At 44.8% G+C, this 15,014-nt stretch overlaps 1 protein-coding gene across 3 annotated transcripts in view; it reads left to right on the forward strand.

Annotated features, from left to right (window-relative positions):
• cux2 (cut like homeobox 2) overlaps window positions 1-15,014 on the forward strand; it is a 150,490-nt gene that overhangs the window by 16,729 nt on the left and 118,747 nt on the right. The gene's annotated exons all lie outside the window — the stretch shown is intronic.

Below are 15,014 nucleotides of genomic sequence, written 5' to 3' on the forward strand. Positions count from 1 at the left end.
AAGACCAGTTGCTCTAGCACCATATACTCTAACAAGGCTAGTGATAGCAGTGAGGCTTCATAGTGGTTAGTGGTGTGTGCCTTGCTCTGTATGTGCTGGGTTTTATTGCACTGTGTTACTGAAAGCCCTCTGCTCTTCTCTTGTCAGTTTTGTGAGCAGATTGCTCCTGAAGGAGGTTGCTGCCATCTCCCATTGTGGGCTCTTGCTCTTCTCTGATGTGATTTGCCAACCCTTGGGCCTTATTGCTTTGTGGAAGGAAGGATGTGTCTTGGTCAATTGAAATTGAATCCAGACAAGACAGAGGTACTCCTGGTCAGTTGAAAGGCCAAACAGTATAGGGTTACAGGTCTCAGCGGTGGCCACAACTTGTGCGCCATTTGCACCCGTACCTTGAGAAGGCAGACTTGGCCACAGTGGTCCACATTCTTGTTACATCCTGAATAGACTACTGTAACGCGCTCTGTGTGGGGTTGCCTTTGAAGACTGTTCGGAAGCTACAAATGGTCCAATGAGTGGCAGCCAGATTCTTCACTGGAGTTGTGTACAGGGAGCACAGAACCCCTGTGTTACGTCAGCTCCACTGGCTGACAGTTTGCTACCAAGAACAATTCCGAGTGCTGTCTTAAGCCTATAAAGCCCTAAACGGTTCTGGCCCAGCTTACCAAGTAAAAACCTGGTTATGAGACCAAGCTTTTGGCTAGCAAGTTAGTGCAATATGAGTACATGGAATAGTGAAATGACTAATGGAACGATCTTGGATTTTGATTCTGGATGACGTGATTTTAATAATTGTTTTAATATTGTTTTGATTTTTGGTTTTAATATAATAATAATAATAATAATAATAATAATAATAATAATAATAATTATTATTATTATTATTATTATTTTATTTTTATACCCCGCCCCCATCTCCCCGAAGGGACTCAGGGCGGCTTACATGGGGCCAAGCCCGGACATCAACAATATAAAAACAGAGCAATAAAACAAATCAATCAACAATAAAAACAAGTCATAAAAAAAAACCACATACAAAAAATATAATGATAAAATCTTGGGTTGGATCCAAAGAAACTGGGCTGAAAGTGCAAGTTGTGTCGGTACATGTTATTTTTACTGTGTGTATGTATGTATGTTTATGGCATCAAATTGCTGCCTTTCTGTAAGGCCGCTCTGAGCCCCCCATTTGGGGTGAAAAGGGCAGGATATAAATGCAGTAAATAAATAAATAAATTTGGTCATGGCTAGCCAGTGCCATTGATATACTGTGGAAGGACTGTTGGATAGAGGGCCTTTTGCAAGTGGGTAGGCCTTTGCCCCAAGGCACTTGCAGCATGGCCTTCTGGCTCATCTGAAGGGTTTCATCAGAGCTCCTGTATTTTTATAGTTTTAATTGATTATATGTACTGTTTTTGTTTTATTATTATGTTCTTGGCATTAAATGTTGCCAACTGTTGGTAAGCTGCCCTGAGTCCCCCCGGGTGAGAAGGGCGGGATATAAATGCTGAAAATAAATAAAATACAACAACAACACATTTTATTGATTAGCCCTTCGGCCATATCAAAACATTTAACACATAGACATACAACATACAATCAGAAATTAAAATAAACAGTTATTCAGAAATAACTTGAATAACAACAACGTTAAACCCAACTTTCTGCAACTAAGTTAAGCCTGGAGGGTTGGAAGCATTCCATTATGTGGGTGTTTTGAGTAAAAGAGTTTAGGTGCAGCAGTATAGGAAAATGATCACTGTTAAACTTAGGCTTAACTTCCAAAGTTTAGACACACGGAAGGAGGTCCCTTGAGATGGTTATGTAGTCAATGTAGTCAATGGCACTCGTTTTAGAGTCAGAAAGATATGTGAATACAGCTGGGTGATCGCCTTCCAGAGCACCATTTAGGATGAGGAGATTCAATCTTGATGTTGATTTAGCCAAACAGAGCCCTGCAAAGTTTGTTTTTTTGATTTTTGGAATGCCGGGTTAGAAGTGGGACCTCATATTCAGTGGTGGGAGGAAGGCCTTTGTGGCATTTGAAGAGTGTGGCATCATCAGGTCCCATTCTTGCGCTGAGGTCCCCTCCCATGATTACAGAAACACTTGGGTTCTGCATCATGAGGTCTGCGGTGTAATTTTCCAATTCTGACCATAGAGCTCTAGTTTGGGCTTTCTTCCTCGTTGGGGGCGAATAGACGTTTATAGGCTGACCCCATGCTGGCTCTGTAGCTGTCATAGGCCCAAGGGCTCTATGGCTCGGTCACAATCCATATGCATCAAGACTGGTTCTTGTTCTTCTCATGAAGGGGCTGGATGGATCAGTGCCAAGTGAGTAATAAAATGTGGAGAAATAAATAAATAAAATAAATAAATACCCTACAATTAGGGGGCGAGGGCATGCATTCTGCTGTGCTTCCACCCTTCTTTTAGCAGCCAGAGTGCAAAGTAGAATTTGGGGCCTAGATAGAATTCAAATGGTTTCTCCTTTGGCATCTCTCTCGCTTGTCTCTCCATCCCTCACCTAATTTGATTCCTCTCTATTGTAATCCAGCCTTCAGAGTATTGCTGCGGTAAATATCTGATTAGCAAAACCTGCACTGTGTCAACTCAGCGGCCGCTTTTGCAAAAGGGGAGGGAGACCAGAGGGGGGAAGACTTTTCTCCCCTGGGTTGTTGTATGGCTGTATGGCCATGTTCTAGAAGTATTCTCTCCTGACGTTTCGCCCACATCTATGGCAGGCATCCTCAGAGGTTGTGAGGTTCTTCCTCCTCCTCTTCCTTCTCCTCCTCCTCCTCTTCCTCCTCCTCTTCTACACCAGCGTTTTCCCTTGTAGGAGCCCAGACTCACTGCACAGCGCCTCCTCCTCCTCCTGTACTTTTCTTTCCAATAAAAGCACCTAATTACCATTATTCTTTAATTATTGCCTCTATCAACAAGGGGTCTGATGCCTACCAGCAGGCGCGCCTTGCTCTTCTCTTTGGCTACCCCTGTGTACGCCTCAGTTCCTGTTGCCTGTTGAAATGAATTTGATGTCATCTGTCCATTGTCACTTAATGGGGACTCTCGGGGACGCGTGGCGCGCCGGAGTGCTGTTAGCAGCCCGCAAGCATGTAATTCGCCCCCTCAGGCAAGAGTACTTTGGAAGTCTCTGGATAGTTTTGAACTCTCTGTTCTTAATTAAATATGCAGTTTTTCACGGTAAGCAGGTTAATTCTTTTGTGCGATGTTGTAATGCTGTTAGGAATTTTTCATAGTTCTTATTAAACATTATTCAGGCATTGTGAATTCTGTAATTAAAAAAAAGGCGAAGAACAAAGATTTTTTTAAAAAACTCCTGGTCTTTTTCTTTTCCCCTGGTTAATTTAGCAAATGAATTTTGCAGGCTTTCCCTCTTTTTTTGTGGTCTGGAGGGGCTGTGGGGAGGAGGGGGAGGGAGGCGCGTGCATCCCCCAGACGTTGCAGCGAGTGTTTTAAAAGGGGAAAGATTTAATTGCTCAGTTGGGATTGGTTGCTTATGAAAGATTTGGCTGTTTGATTAGCAAACCCTTTGGGGAACTGCTTTTAATGCTCCATGATCTTAATTCCCCCCGCCCCATCTGACTGTCAGGTTCTCCAAGGACATCTTCTTTCTTCCTAATGGGCCTTTTTCAAATGTAGTTCAGAGAGCAAAGCGAAAGGCTGGCGGAGGGTTGAGGAAGCCAACCCTCCTCTGGCACTTTGTGATCATGCGAGTTTAGGGTTATTATACCAAGGGAATGGGCAATGGCTGGGTTAAAACCACCAGCTGCAGTAAATCTTGTCAATCAAAAGGTTGACAGTTTGAAGTCCAGATCAGGGTGAGCTCCTGGCCTTTAGCCCAGCTTCCTCCTACCTAGCGGTTTGAAAGCAAAATGTGAGTAAATATATAAAAGGTAAAGGTTTCCCCTGACGTTAAGTCCAGTCGTGACCGACTCTGTGGGTTGGTGCTCATCTCCATTTCTAAGCCGAAGAGCCGGCGTTGTCCATAGACATCTCCAAGGTCATGTGGCCGGCATGACTGCATGGAGGGCCGTTACCTTCCCGCCGGAGCGGTACCTATTGATCTACTCACATTGGCATGTTTTTGAACTGCTAGGTTGGCAGGAGCTGGAGCTAACAGCGGGCGCTCACTCCGCTCCCGGGGTTTGAACCTGGGACCTTTCGGTCTGTAAATATATAGGTACTGCTTAAAAGCGAGGAGATATTTTAAGGCACCCATAAAGAAATTCCGGAAAAATGTTGGCAATTCGATCAATGGAGGAAGTTTACGAACAAAGCTCTTTGGCAGGGATATGGAGCTCTGAGAGCTCAAGCTACTTTGGGACAAAGTGGGCATAAAGCATATTTTCATAGCCCTTCGAGCCTTATGATTTCATCAATGCCATAGCTGAAAGGGAAACTTGCTCTATGTATGTGCAGCTGCGCTTCGCACCTTCTGCGTAATGTCCCCAATTTCTTTCCTGGGCTGCAGATTCCTTCCTTGATCAGGTTACCAATCTCTACCATGTCGCCTAACAAAATCATACCCCCTCTCTGATTTTATTCGGGAGTGAAAATGGCTGCCACTTTCTTCTGTGTCCAAACCGCGGTGATATTTTAATTAGAGTGACAGGGAAAATGGCCCATTGACATTTACCAGTAACGATATTAAACTGTCAAATTGGCATATTGGCATGTTGGAAAGAGCTGCCATGGGGACCCTGTCCTGCCTGTGCAGAATGGCCAAGTAGGTGGTCAAAGAGCAAGGGCTTTGCTGAAACCTTCATGTGGCTTATCAGGATTTCTCATTGAGGTTTGGTCAACTTTAGTAATGAAAGCCGTGTCGAGTAGTGATCAGACTTTGCAAAAAAGTTTGTGGGTGGAAGGGGACACCTGAGTCCCATGGTGCGGAGAGGCCAGGACTGCCTTTGGCTAACTTGGTGCTTCTTTCCACATTCATGAGGGTTAGGAACTTGTAAGCAAGCTCAGAAGGCTCAGATTTTTAGGCCACTGGGCATCTGATGGCGTTTATTGACAACAACATTAGAGATTGTACCACCTAAATGCTTTTTCAAGTCGATCTTTACAACCATAAGGGCTAAGATTTTGACTTAACACCTCCAGTACTAACTGTGTAGAACCTATCAGGACAGTAAATAAAGAGCAACACTCAGAAAACGGGAATTCCAGACAGCAAACAATCAGGGCCAGCTAACACATCCTAGCAAAGGATTCCCCCAGGCAGGAAGCAGCTAGGTTTTGAAGCTGCAAGGCCATTCAGTGCTAATCAAGGTGTCCAATTGCAACATTCACACTTGCCTCAAACAGACCTGAGTTCTTTTTCCCACCCTGGACATTATTCCACACACACATACATATATAAGCCCCACTTGACTAGTTTCCAACACACCTCACAACCTCTGAGGATGCCTGCCAGAGATGTGGGCGAAACATCAGGAGAGAATGCTTTTGGAATTTGGCCAGACAGCCCAGAAAACTCATAGCAGCCCAGTGATCCCAGCCATGAAAGCCTTTGACAACATATTAGACAAATGATTTTTGTTCAAGATTCTTTCTGTTTTTGAGCCTGTCAGTTGTACTCCTCTCTCGCTCTTTCTCATTCCAAATGTATTTTCATTTTATGATTTTGTTGGAAGGGAAGAGTGACAACCTGCATGTTTTGTAATGTATTTATTGCATTTATATCACCTGCCTTTCTCCCAATACTGAGGCCCACTGCGGTTCATAACATAATTAAAACACAGAGACAGCTGAGACTACAATAAGTTGCGTTATAAAAACACAATTAAACACATAATCATATTAAAACAGCCACCAAATTAAAACAATTTAAAAACCACGTTAACATGCAGAAGAGGTTTACTGTAGGAATACGTGCCAAATTCAGCTGAGCTGATAAAATTACACCTCACTGGTTAGTTGGGTAATAAACTCTTTGCTATGGGGCAGAAACTTAACAGGGGTGAAGATTCTTGTATAAGCTGCTCTGTAAGTTACAACCATGAAGTTTTCTTTTCAAACAGTTAAGGAAGAACAGGCTCACTGTCGGGTCACTGCCGATGGCTAACTGGGGAAAGCCATGTCCAGATACATGTTCATTTTATGCCTGCTTCTCCTTGTTGGATCTTGGGGTTCTTTAAACCCAAATCAACCCCCAATAGATCCCATCCTGGAGGCTCTCCTTTCATCCAGCCCCGGAGAGCCATGGTTGGAAGCTGGCCTGACACCCGTAATGTATTCCTAGTCATGACACAGAGTGGCAGCGTGTCATGAACTGCATTCTCCCGGGACCGATGGCTCTGTGATATTGGCTTTAACCCATGGAGGCTCCAGTCAGTGTGTAAATTCATCAGGCTTCCGATATTGCTTTCGGACTACTGAATAATTTACACTTGCCAGTCTCTGGCAGGCGTGGGTCATTGAGGTTCATGGGTTAATAACAGGGTGTTGTGATGGCGGCGGTGTGGGGTTTTTTGGGGTGGGGGCCTGAGTTGTCAGCAGCTGGCTTGATAACATATGAAAGAATCCTATTCTCTTGATTAGATTTTGAAATGGATCAATTTTTAATCAGCAGAACATCTGACCCACTCAATAAGAGTGTAGCATTGTGGCAAGGGAGGCGGGGTGCGGAGGGGCAGGAAGGATTGAGGCTTATTTACAGGATGCCGGTTTGTTTCTTCCTTCATGCTAAGCCAAGGCTCCTGGCAAGCAGAGATCCCACCCTGCCCCACCCTCCAAATAACATTGACCGTGGGCTTTTCAAAAGGAAGAAAGAAATGTCTGGCTCCCCGATCGGACGCGTTTGATCCATCTGTTAGAAAATCCATTGGTCCTGCTTAAGAGATAAGAGCGCCAGCTAAATGTTTGAGTCCGTTATCCGTTTTTATTGACTTGCCAATTGGGAACTGCTGCTTTACGGAGGAAGTGCGTGTGCGCACTCATGGGCATGTACACCAATAGCATGTCATCTAGCTGATGGAGAAAGCTTCCAGTAGGATCCAACTTGGCATCAGAGATTAGATTGCTTGGCTGGATCAGTTAAACCCGTTTTAGGCTTGGTTTGTAGTTAAGCCCCCAGGTAGAGCTTTGCCTTGTTTTCAATTTATTTATTTACAGTATTTATATCCTGCCCTTCTCACCCCGAAGGGGACTCAGAGCGGCCTCTTATGGATCGGCAGCAATTCAATGCTGTAGGTAAAGGTAAAGGTTTCCCCTGAGGTTAAGTCCAGTCATGTCTGACTCTGGGGGTTGGTGCTCATCTCCATTTCTAAGCCAAAGAGCTGGCGTTGTCCGTAGACACCTCCAAGGTCATGTGGCCGGCATGACTGCATGGAGCATCGTTACCTTCCCGCCGGAGCGGTACCTATTCATCTACTCACATTGGCATGTTTTCGAACTGCTAGGTTGGCAGGAACTAACAGCGGGCGCTCAAACCGCTCCCGGGATTTGAACCTGGGACCTTTCGGTCTGCAAGTTCAGCAGCTCAGCGCTTTAACGCACTTCGCCACCGGGGCTCCTTTAATGCTGTAGACAAACATATAATAAAATAAACATACATTAAAACCCATGACATTAAATCATAGAATCATAGAATCGTAGAGTTGGAAGAGACCTCACAGGCCATCCAGTCCAATCTCCTGCAAATTAGCAGGAAAATCTCATTCAAAGCACCCCCGACAGATGGCCATCCAGCCTCTGCTTAAAAGCCTCCAAGGAAGGAGCCTCCACCACACTCTGAGGCAGAGAGTTCCACTGGCGAACAGCTCTCACAGTGAGGAAGTTCTTCCTAATGTTCAGGTGGAATCTCCTTCCTTTCCTGTAGTTTGAAGCCATTGTTCCGTGTCCTAGTCAAAAAAGCTTGCTTCCTCCTCCCTATGACTTTCCCTCATATATTTGTACATGGCTATCATGTCTCCTCTCAGCCTTCTCTTCTGCAGGCTAAACATGCCCAGCTCTTTAAGCCGCTCCTCATAGGGCTTGTTCTCCAGACCCTTGATCATTTTAGTTGCCCTCCTCTGGACACATTCCAGCTTGTCAACACTTATTAAAACACAATTTAAAACCAATTATTAAAATCACGTCATCCAAAATCATGATCCAAGGCCATTCCATTTTTCTGAAATTCACACAGGCATTTTTATGGCCTTGCCAGATTCCCCCAAAGCTGATGAGGGCTAGAACCTTGAGGACTCAACATTTGCAAGCATTGCTCCTTGCCCCAAGCCGCCCATTTGCATGATGAGACTGTTGAAGATTTGCATACATCTCTGAACATCTCCCTTCTGGGACTTGGATGCCGGAGTCCTTTTTCCAGTATGCAGGGTGCGGGACACCACTTGAACTGCTATGACTCAATATTATGGAACCCTGGGACTTGTATTATAGTAAGGCCCCAGTATTCTGTGTCAGAGAAGTCAAAACACCTTGTCAGACAACTCCCAGGATTCCGTCACAATGAGACGTGGCAGTTTACGTGGTGCCAAACTGCATTAATTCTTTCCAAAACAGACAAGGAGAGGTTGAGTAGGGATATGATGGGGACACTGGCATCATCATATCTTTTGGGCCTTTGGCTAGTTGGGCACCAGAGCCTGCTGATGGAGGATTCTCTAAATCCGCAAATGTGAAAAGGGAAGCTTTCCCTTATTTCCAGCCTGAGTAATTAACCCAATTCAAGCATAACTTTGTCCCATCTGTTGGCTCTTCAGCAGCATCCCCCACTCCTCCGAATCCTGGCAGTCGGAGGCCTCCAATGTATTCCGTTAAAGAGCAATATTGCAGCTACATCAGCAAGATTGTTTTCCTTGTCTTGACAGTAAAAAGAGAGAGAACAGAATTTGGGGTTGCTCTGTCTTTTATTGCTTGTTGATTGAATTTGAAGTAGGACCGGCAAAGCTTCCGAGTTCAGCAGGCAAGCAAGGGCTTTCCTCTTTGGAGCGGCTCCTCGTGTGTTTGGTGTGCATGTTCCAAGGCTTCTGTTCTCACTGGTATGAGCCAGGGCTACCTCCTCTCAGTCTGCTGGGGAAAAGAGCAAAATGGAGAAGTCGAGAAGAAGGTGGATCCTTGGTTAAAGACATCCTTGATGGCAGCCTTTGCCAACCTGGTGCCCTCCAAACACATTGAACGATATCTTCCCAATTTTTGTGTGTGTGTCAGGAGCGACTTGAGAAACTGCAAGTTGCTTCTGGTGTGAGAGAATTGGCCGTCTGCAAGGACGTTGCCCAGGGGACATTGCCTGGATGTTTTGATGTTGTTACCATCCTTGTGGGAGGCTTCTCTCATGTCCCCGCATGGAGCTGGAGCTGATAGAGGGAGCTCATCCACGCTCTCCCTGGGTTGGATTTGAACCTGGCAGCCCAACCTTCAAGTCACAAAGCTTTAACCCACTACGCCAAATGAGTTTTCAGCATAATGACTGGATATGATGAGAATTGTAATCAGTGGCACCCTAGAATAGAATAGAATAACTTTATTGTTATTGTACTGCAAGTCGCTTCTGGTGTAAGAGAATCATGCCTCAGGGGAGCGTGCTTGCTCCATCAATGTTCAACATTTACAGAAATGATCAGCCACTGCCAGAAGGGACAGAGAGTTTCCTCTATGCTGACGATCGTGCTATCACCGCTCAAGCAGGGAGGTTTGAAATGTTTGAACAGAAGCTCTCCGAAGCTTTAGGTGCTCTTACTGCCTATTACAGGGAAAACCAGATGATTCCTAATGCATCTAAAATGCAGACGTGTGCTTTTCATCTTAAGAACAGACAAGCATCTCGAGCTCTGAGGATGACCTGGGAAGGAATCCCACTGGAGCACTGCAGCACAACAAAATACCTGGGAGTCTCTTTGGACCATACTCTGACTTACAAGAAGCACTCCTTTAAAGTTCAGACTAGAAACCTGAGTGGATGCACCACCTCGTTGATCTTGGGAGTTCCTGGAGCAGAAAAGTAAAAACTGCTAAAGAGATCTGCTTTGAACAGCCAACCAAGCGACCCTGGTTACATACAATCAAAGAATTCCAACAAGGGGAATGCTTTAGTGAGGGACTTGTAAACCAATTTTTTAAAATTTAAAAACTGAATCCAAAGGGCTCTCCTACTGACAGGATTTTTCCAGGAGTGAGCTTCTTCCCTCTTATGTTGCAGCAACCTTCATTTGCTGCTTCTGTTTCCCCTTCAAACTCCCTCCTTGAGTGTCTGCTTTTAAGCACACCGAGAGGTGACCCTGTGTGGGCTTGCTCAATGGAGGAGGCATCATCTTCTCGAAATAGGTTCTGGAGACCCTTCTACACCCTCCTGTTTTTCGATCGATCCCAGCACTCTCAACACCCTTTCCCAGCCGCCGCCTACACAGTGCTTAAAAGCACCAGGCGCAGGGAAAGCGCCTCTTGGTTGAGCTCTGGGGTTGCCCAGGGAAGCAAATGGAGAGGCTGATGGCCCCCGGTAAGTCCTCCTCCACGGGGCTCCACGTGGAGAGTGCTTTGGAGGGCACAGGGAAAGGAGCAGCCGATCAAATTGTAATCCTTTCAAAGCTTGTCTTATATTCTGTGGCACCATATATGGAACCCATGGTGCTTTTGGACAGAGCAGGCCTTGGTCTTGTGGTTTGGGCTCAGCGCTGGGGAGTTTCTTTCAGAAGAAGAGCAGAAACAGCAGAGAGAGATAATAATAATAATAATAATAATAATAATAATAATAATAATAATAATAATAATAATAATAATAATAAGCTGATAAGGAGAAGACCTGGCTCTGGCTCATGAATGGGACCCTGAAGAAGGAGACAGAAGGCCTGATCCTTGCAGCCCAGGAGCAAGCCATCAGAACAAATGCAATCAAGGCCAAGATCGAAAAATCAGCTGATGACCCAAAATGCAGACTGTGCAAGGAAACCGACGAAACCATTGATCATATCCTCAGCTGCTGTAAGAAAATTGCACAGACAGACTACAAACAGAGGCACAACTCTGTGGCCCAAATGATTCATTGGAACTTATGCCTCAAGTACCACCTCCCTGCAGTAAAGAACTGGTGGGATCACAAACCTGCAAAGGTTGTGGAAAATGAACACGCAAAGATACTGTGGGACTTCCGAATCCAGACTGACAAAGTTCTGGAACACAACACACCAGACATCACAGTTGTAGAAAAGAACAAGGTTTGGATCATTGATGTTGCCATCCCAGGTGACAGTCGCATTGATGAAAAACAACAGGAAAAACTCAACCGCTATCAGGACCTCAAGATTGAACTTCAAAGACTCTGGCAGAAACCAGTGCAGGTGGACCCGGTGGTGATGGGCACACTGGGTGCCGTGCCAAAAGATCTCAGCCGGCATTTGGAAACAATAGACATTGACAAAATTACGATCTGCCAACTGCAAAAGGCCACCCTGCTGGGATCTGCACGCATCATCCGAAAATACATCACACAGTCCTAGACACTTGGGAAGTGTTCGACTTGTGATTTTGTGAAACAAAATCCAGCATGTCTATCTTGTTTGCTGTGTCATACAACGTCGTTGTGTCAATAATAATAATAATAAAACTTTATTTATACCCCGCCACCATCTCACCAACGGGGACTCGGGGCGGCTTACATGGGACCATGCCCAGAACAATACAATATAAACAGCATATAAAAGAACAACACATCACAACACAGTGAACAATACAATCTATATATATAAAAGAGTGATGGCATCATGGCGACCCACAAAACAACAAAACTACAGGCCCCCCAACCTCGAAATTTGACAACACAACCCATCATCCACGCCTCTAGGTTGATACAACAAAAAGAAAAGAAAAATAAAGTCCTAATTAGAGAGAGAGGAATAATTGCTTTTATCCAATTGCTGCCAGTTAGAAGGCTAAGCTCCTCCAACTTGGTCTCCTAGCAACCCAAATAATAATAATAAAAAACACTAAAAAATTAATACAATAAAATACTATAATAACAGAAAATAACTAAAAATAATACAAGAAAATAATAAAATATAATAAATAAAAATATAACTTACAATAAAATTAATTAAAAAATGCAAATACTGTCAAATAAAAATTACACAACAATTTTTAACCAATACCACCACCACTTTGCCACAGCAACGCGTGGCCGGGCACAGCTAGTAAATAATAATATCCATTACAATACAAATCAAGGAAACAATGAAAACAAGGGCGGACCACATGAACATTAAGTTAAAAATTTGAGATGACTATAATGGACGCAGATGGAAGCAGGGCAAAAGGGGATGCCTTGACCAGAGCTTGCCATGGATGCAGGTCAGGATAGGCTTGTCTCCAATGTGCTGCTAAATGTACTCCTGTATTTCTGTAAATGTGTTCGCATTTTGGGCATGGGCTCATTGGTTAATCCGTTGCATTATGTACGATCAGCCGACATAAACGGGTATCAGTTCTGTTAAATATGCTATTAGTACGACCATGTTGCCTGGAAAGGAGGTTTGCTGTTCATGGAGAAGAGGAAGGCTCTGAGGGACTCAATGACCTAATTAAATTAGCACTTCGGTGTGTTTCAATGCTTAGGATTTTCTATTTGGGGGAACTTGATTACCTCGCATTTTATGCACCTGTGGCTAGGTTGAGTCTCTGTAAAACAAAGCAAGCAAACATAAAGGCCATTTTGGTGTATCCCCAGTGACTTTTTAAAAAAATAATAAAAAACACTTTTCCACAGAATTGTATAACAAAGAAGGATGAGGCTGTCCTCCAAAGCACACCGGGTGAAAATACGTAAAATTGCATAGCATCCAGTTCAGCGTTTTAAAGAATGGTTTGTTGTCAGGGTCCATACTTCAACGGTTCCACTTATGAACAATAGAATCTGTGCCAAGCAAGTAGATACATGCTAATTCATAATCATTGGGACAAACCGGGGTGCAGTTGTTGATCCTGTTGAAGATCCTGAGCAAAACCAGAGTTTGGCTGGCTAAACTAAGCCCGAACATGGACACTTTGGTTGCTGGAGGCCTAAGAAAGACCTTGTGATCATTCAAGGGACGGGGATGGCTAGGCAGGAGAACAGACGCTGCCTCTTGTGCTAATTTTAAATCTTGTCAGGCAAAAGGTTGACAGTTCGAAGTCTGGGTCAGGGTGAGCCTTTAGCCCAGCTTCCGCCTACCTAGCAGGTCGAAAGCAAAGTGTGAGTAGTTAAATAAAGGTAAAGGTTTCCTCTGACGTTACGTCCAGTCGTGTCCGACTCTGGGGGTTGGTGCTCATCTCCATTTCTAAGCCGAAGAGCCGGCGTTGTCTGTAGACACCTCCAAGATCATGTGGCCATTGGCATGACTGCATGGAGCGCTGTTACCTTCCCGCCAGAGCGGTACCTATTGATCTACTCACACACTGGCATGTTTTGGAACTGCTAGGTTGGCAGAAGCTGGAGCTAATAGCGGGCGCTCACCCCGCTCCCGGGATTTGAACCTGGGACCTTTCGGTCTGCAAGTTCAGCAGCTCAGTGCTTTAACACACTTCGCCGCCGGGGCTCCTGAGTAGTTAAATAAAGGTAAAGGTTTCCCCTGACGTTAAGTCCAGTCGTGTCCGACTCTGGGGGTTGGTGCTCATCTCCATTTCTAAGCCGAAGAGCCGGCGTTGTCCGTAGACACCTTCAAGGTCATGGCTGGCATGACTGCATGGAGCGCCATTACCTTCCCGCCAGAGTGGTACCTATTGATCTACTCACATTTGCATGTTTTTGAACTGCTAGGTTGGCAGAAGCTGGAGCTAACAGCGGGCACTCACTCCGCTCCCCGGATTTGAACCTGGGACCTTTCGGTCTGCAAGTTCAGCAGCTCAGTGCTTTAACACACTTCGCTACCAGAGGCTCTGAGTAGTTAAATAGGTACCACTTAAAAAGTGTGGAGGTATTTTAAGACACCCATAAGGAAATGCCAGAAAAATGCCAGTGATTAGATCAAGGAGGAAGTTTATGAACAAAGCTCTTTGGCAGGGAGATGTAGTGACAGCAACCTCTCCCATGGCCGGAATCAAGCACAAGCCTCCAAGAAGCCAAAGATGGGAAAAGCCTATACCTCTATGTTCAATTGTTGGTTAGGCAGAGGGAGAGAGACCACAGGTTACTCAGTGTGCATTTGGCAACTCAAAGAGAACCACAGCCTGGATTTTAGAGTGCAAACATTAAGGAGGGGAACATAAACAGTCAGAAAGAGAATAGATTTTGAACAACTCTGTATGAGGATGTGGGGGGATTGATTGATTAATTGATCGATCACTCAATCAATGGATTGATTAATTGATTGAGAGAAACCTGATGACAGCAAGAAAAGCTGGCTTGTTTTTTGCTCTTATCTCTAGCTCAAAATGCCCCTTATTTTTGCTGTCCTTTCTCTATAGTGGCTTCTTATTGAAATGGTGCAGGTCCACTAGCCAATTGTTAATCCTTCTCCTCTCACGAATCCCCGGTCATTGATAATTTTAGCTTTTCTGAGAGAGCCACCTTAGAGGCGACTCATTTCTCCTCGCTGCTGAAAACACTGATGGTGTGTGAAACTAGAGCCTTTGTGTAGGACTTCGGTTCCTGAAAAATTTATTTACTGCTGCTCTGATCTGCAGGAGTGAATTGATGTTTATTGCTAGTTGTTCTTGCCAGGGACGAGGGGAGGAGCGGGGAGAGAGGAAGGCTGAAATGCAGAGTTGCTGCTCTCCCCCCACGCTCCCATCCGCTTGAAAGGCCTTTTAAATAAGTACCTAATAGTTGCTCCTGTGATGGCGAGGCAGGCCGCCTGATAGACAGCGTACAGTATATTATTGGCCATAAGCTTGCTTAATCTTTTTCTCATGTTTTTAAAGAATGCTTTATAACCGTACAGCCAGAGCGCGATCCACCAAGTATTTGAAGCTAAGCAAAATTATACCGGCTGTTATTGCTCCGCGATCGATATTACTGGGAAGCTCAGAAGGCTCTGAACGGCTCTGTTGCAGGTTCACCTCCTGACACGAGGCAGGTCCAG

The sequence above is a fragment of the Anolis carolinensis genome, chromosome X (genome assembly GCF_035594765.1).
Source record: "Anolis carolinensis isolate JA03-04 chromosome X, rAnoCar3.1.pri, whole genome shotgun sequence".
NCBI lineage: Eukaryota > Metazoa > Chordata > Lepidosauria > Squamata > Dactyloidae > Anolis > Anolis carolinensis.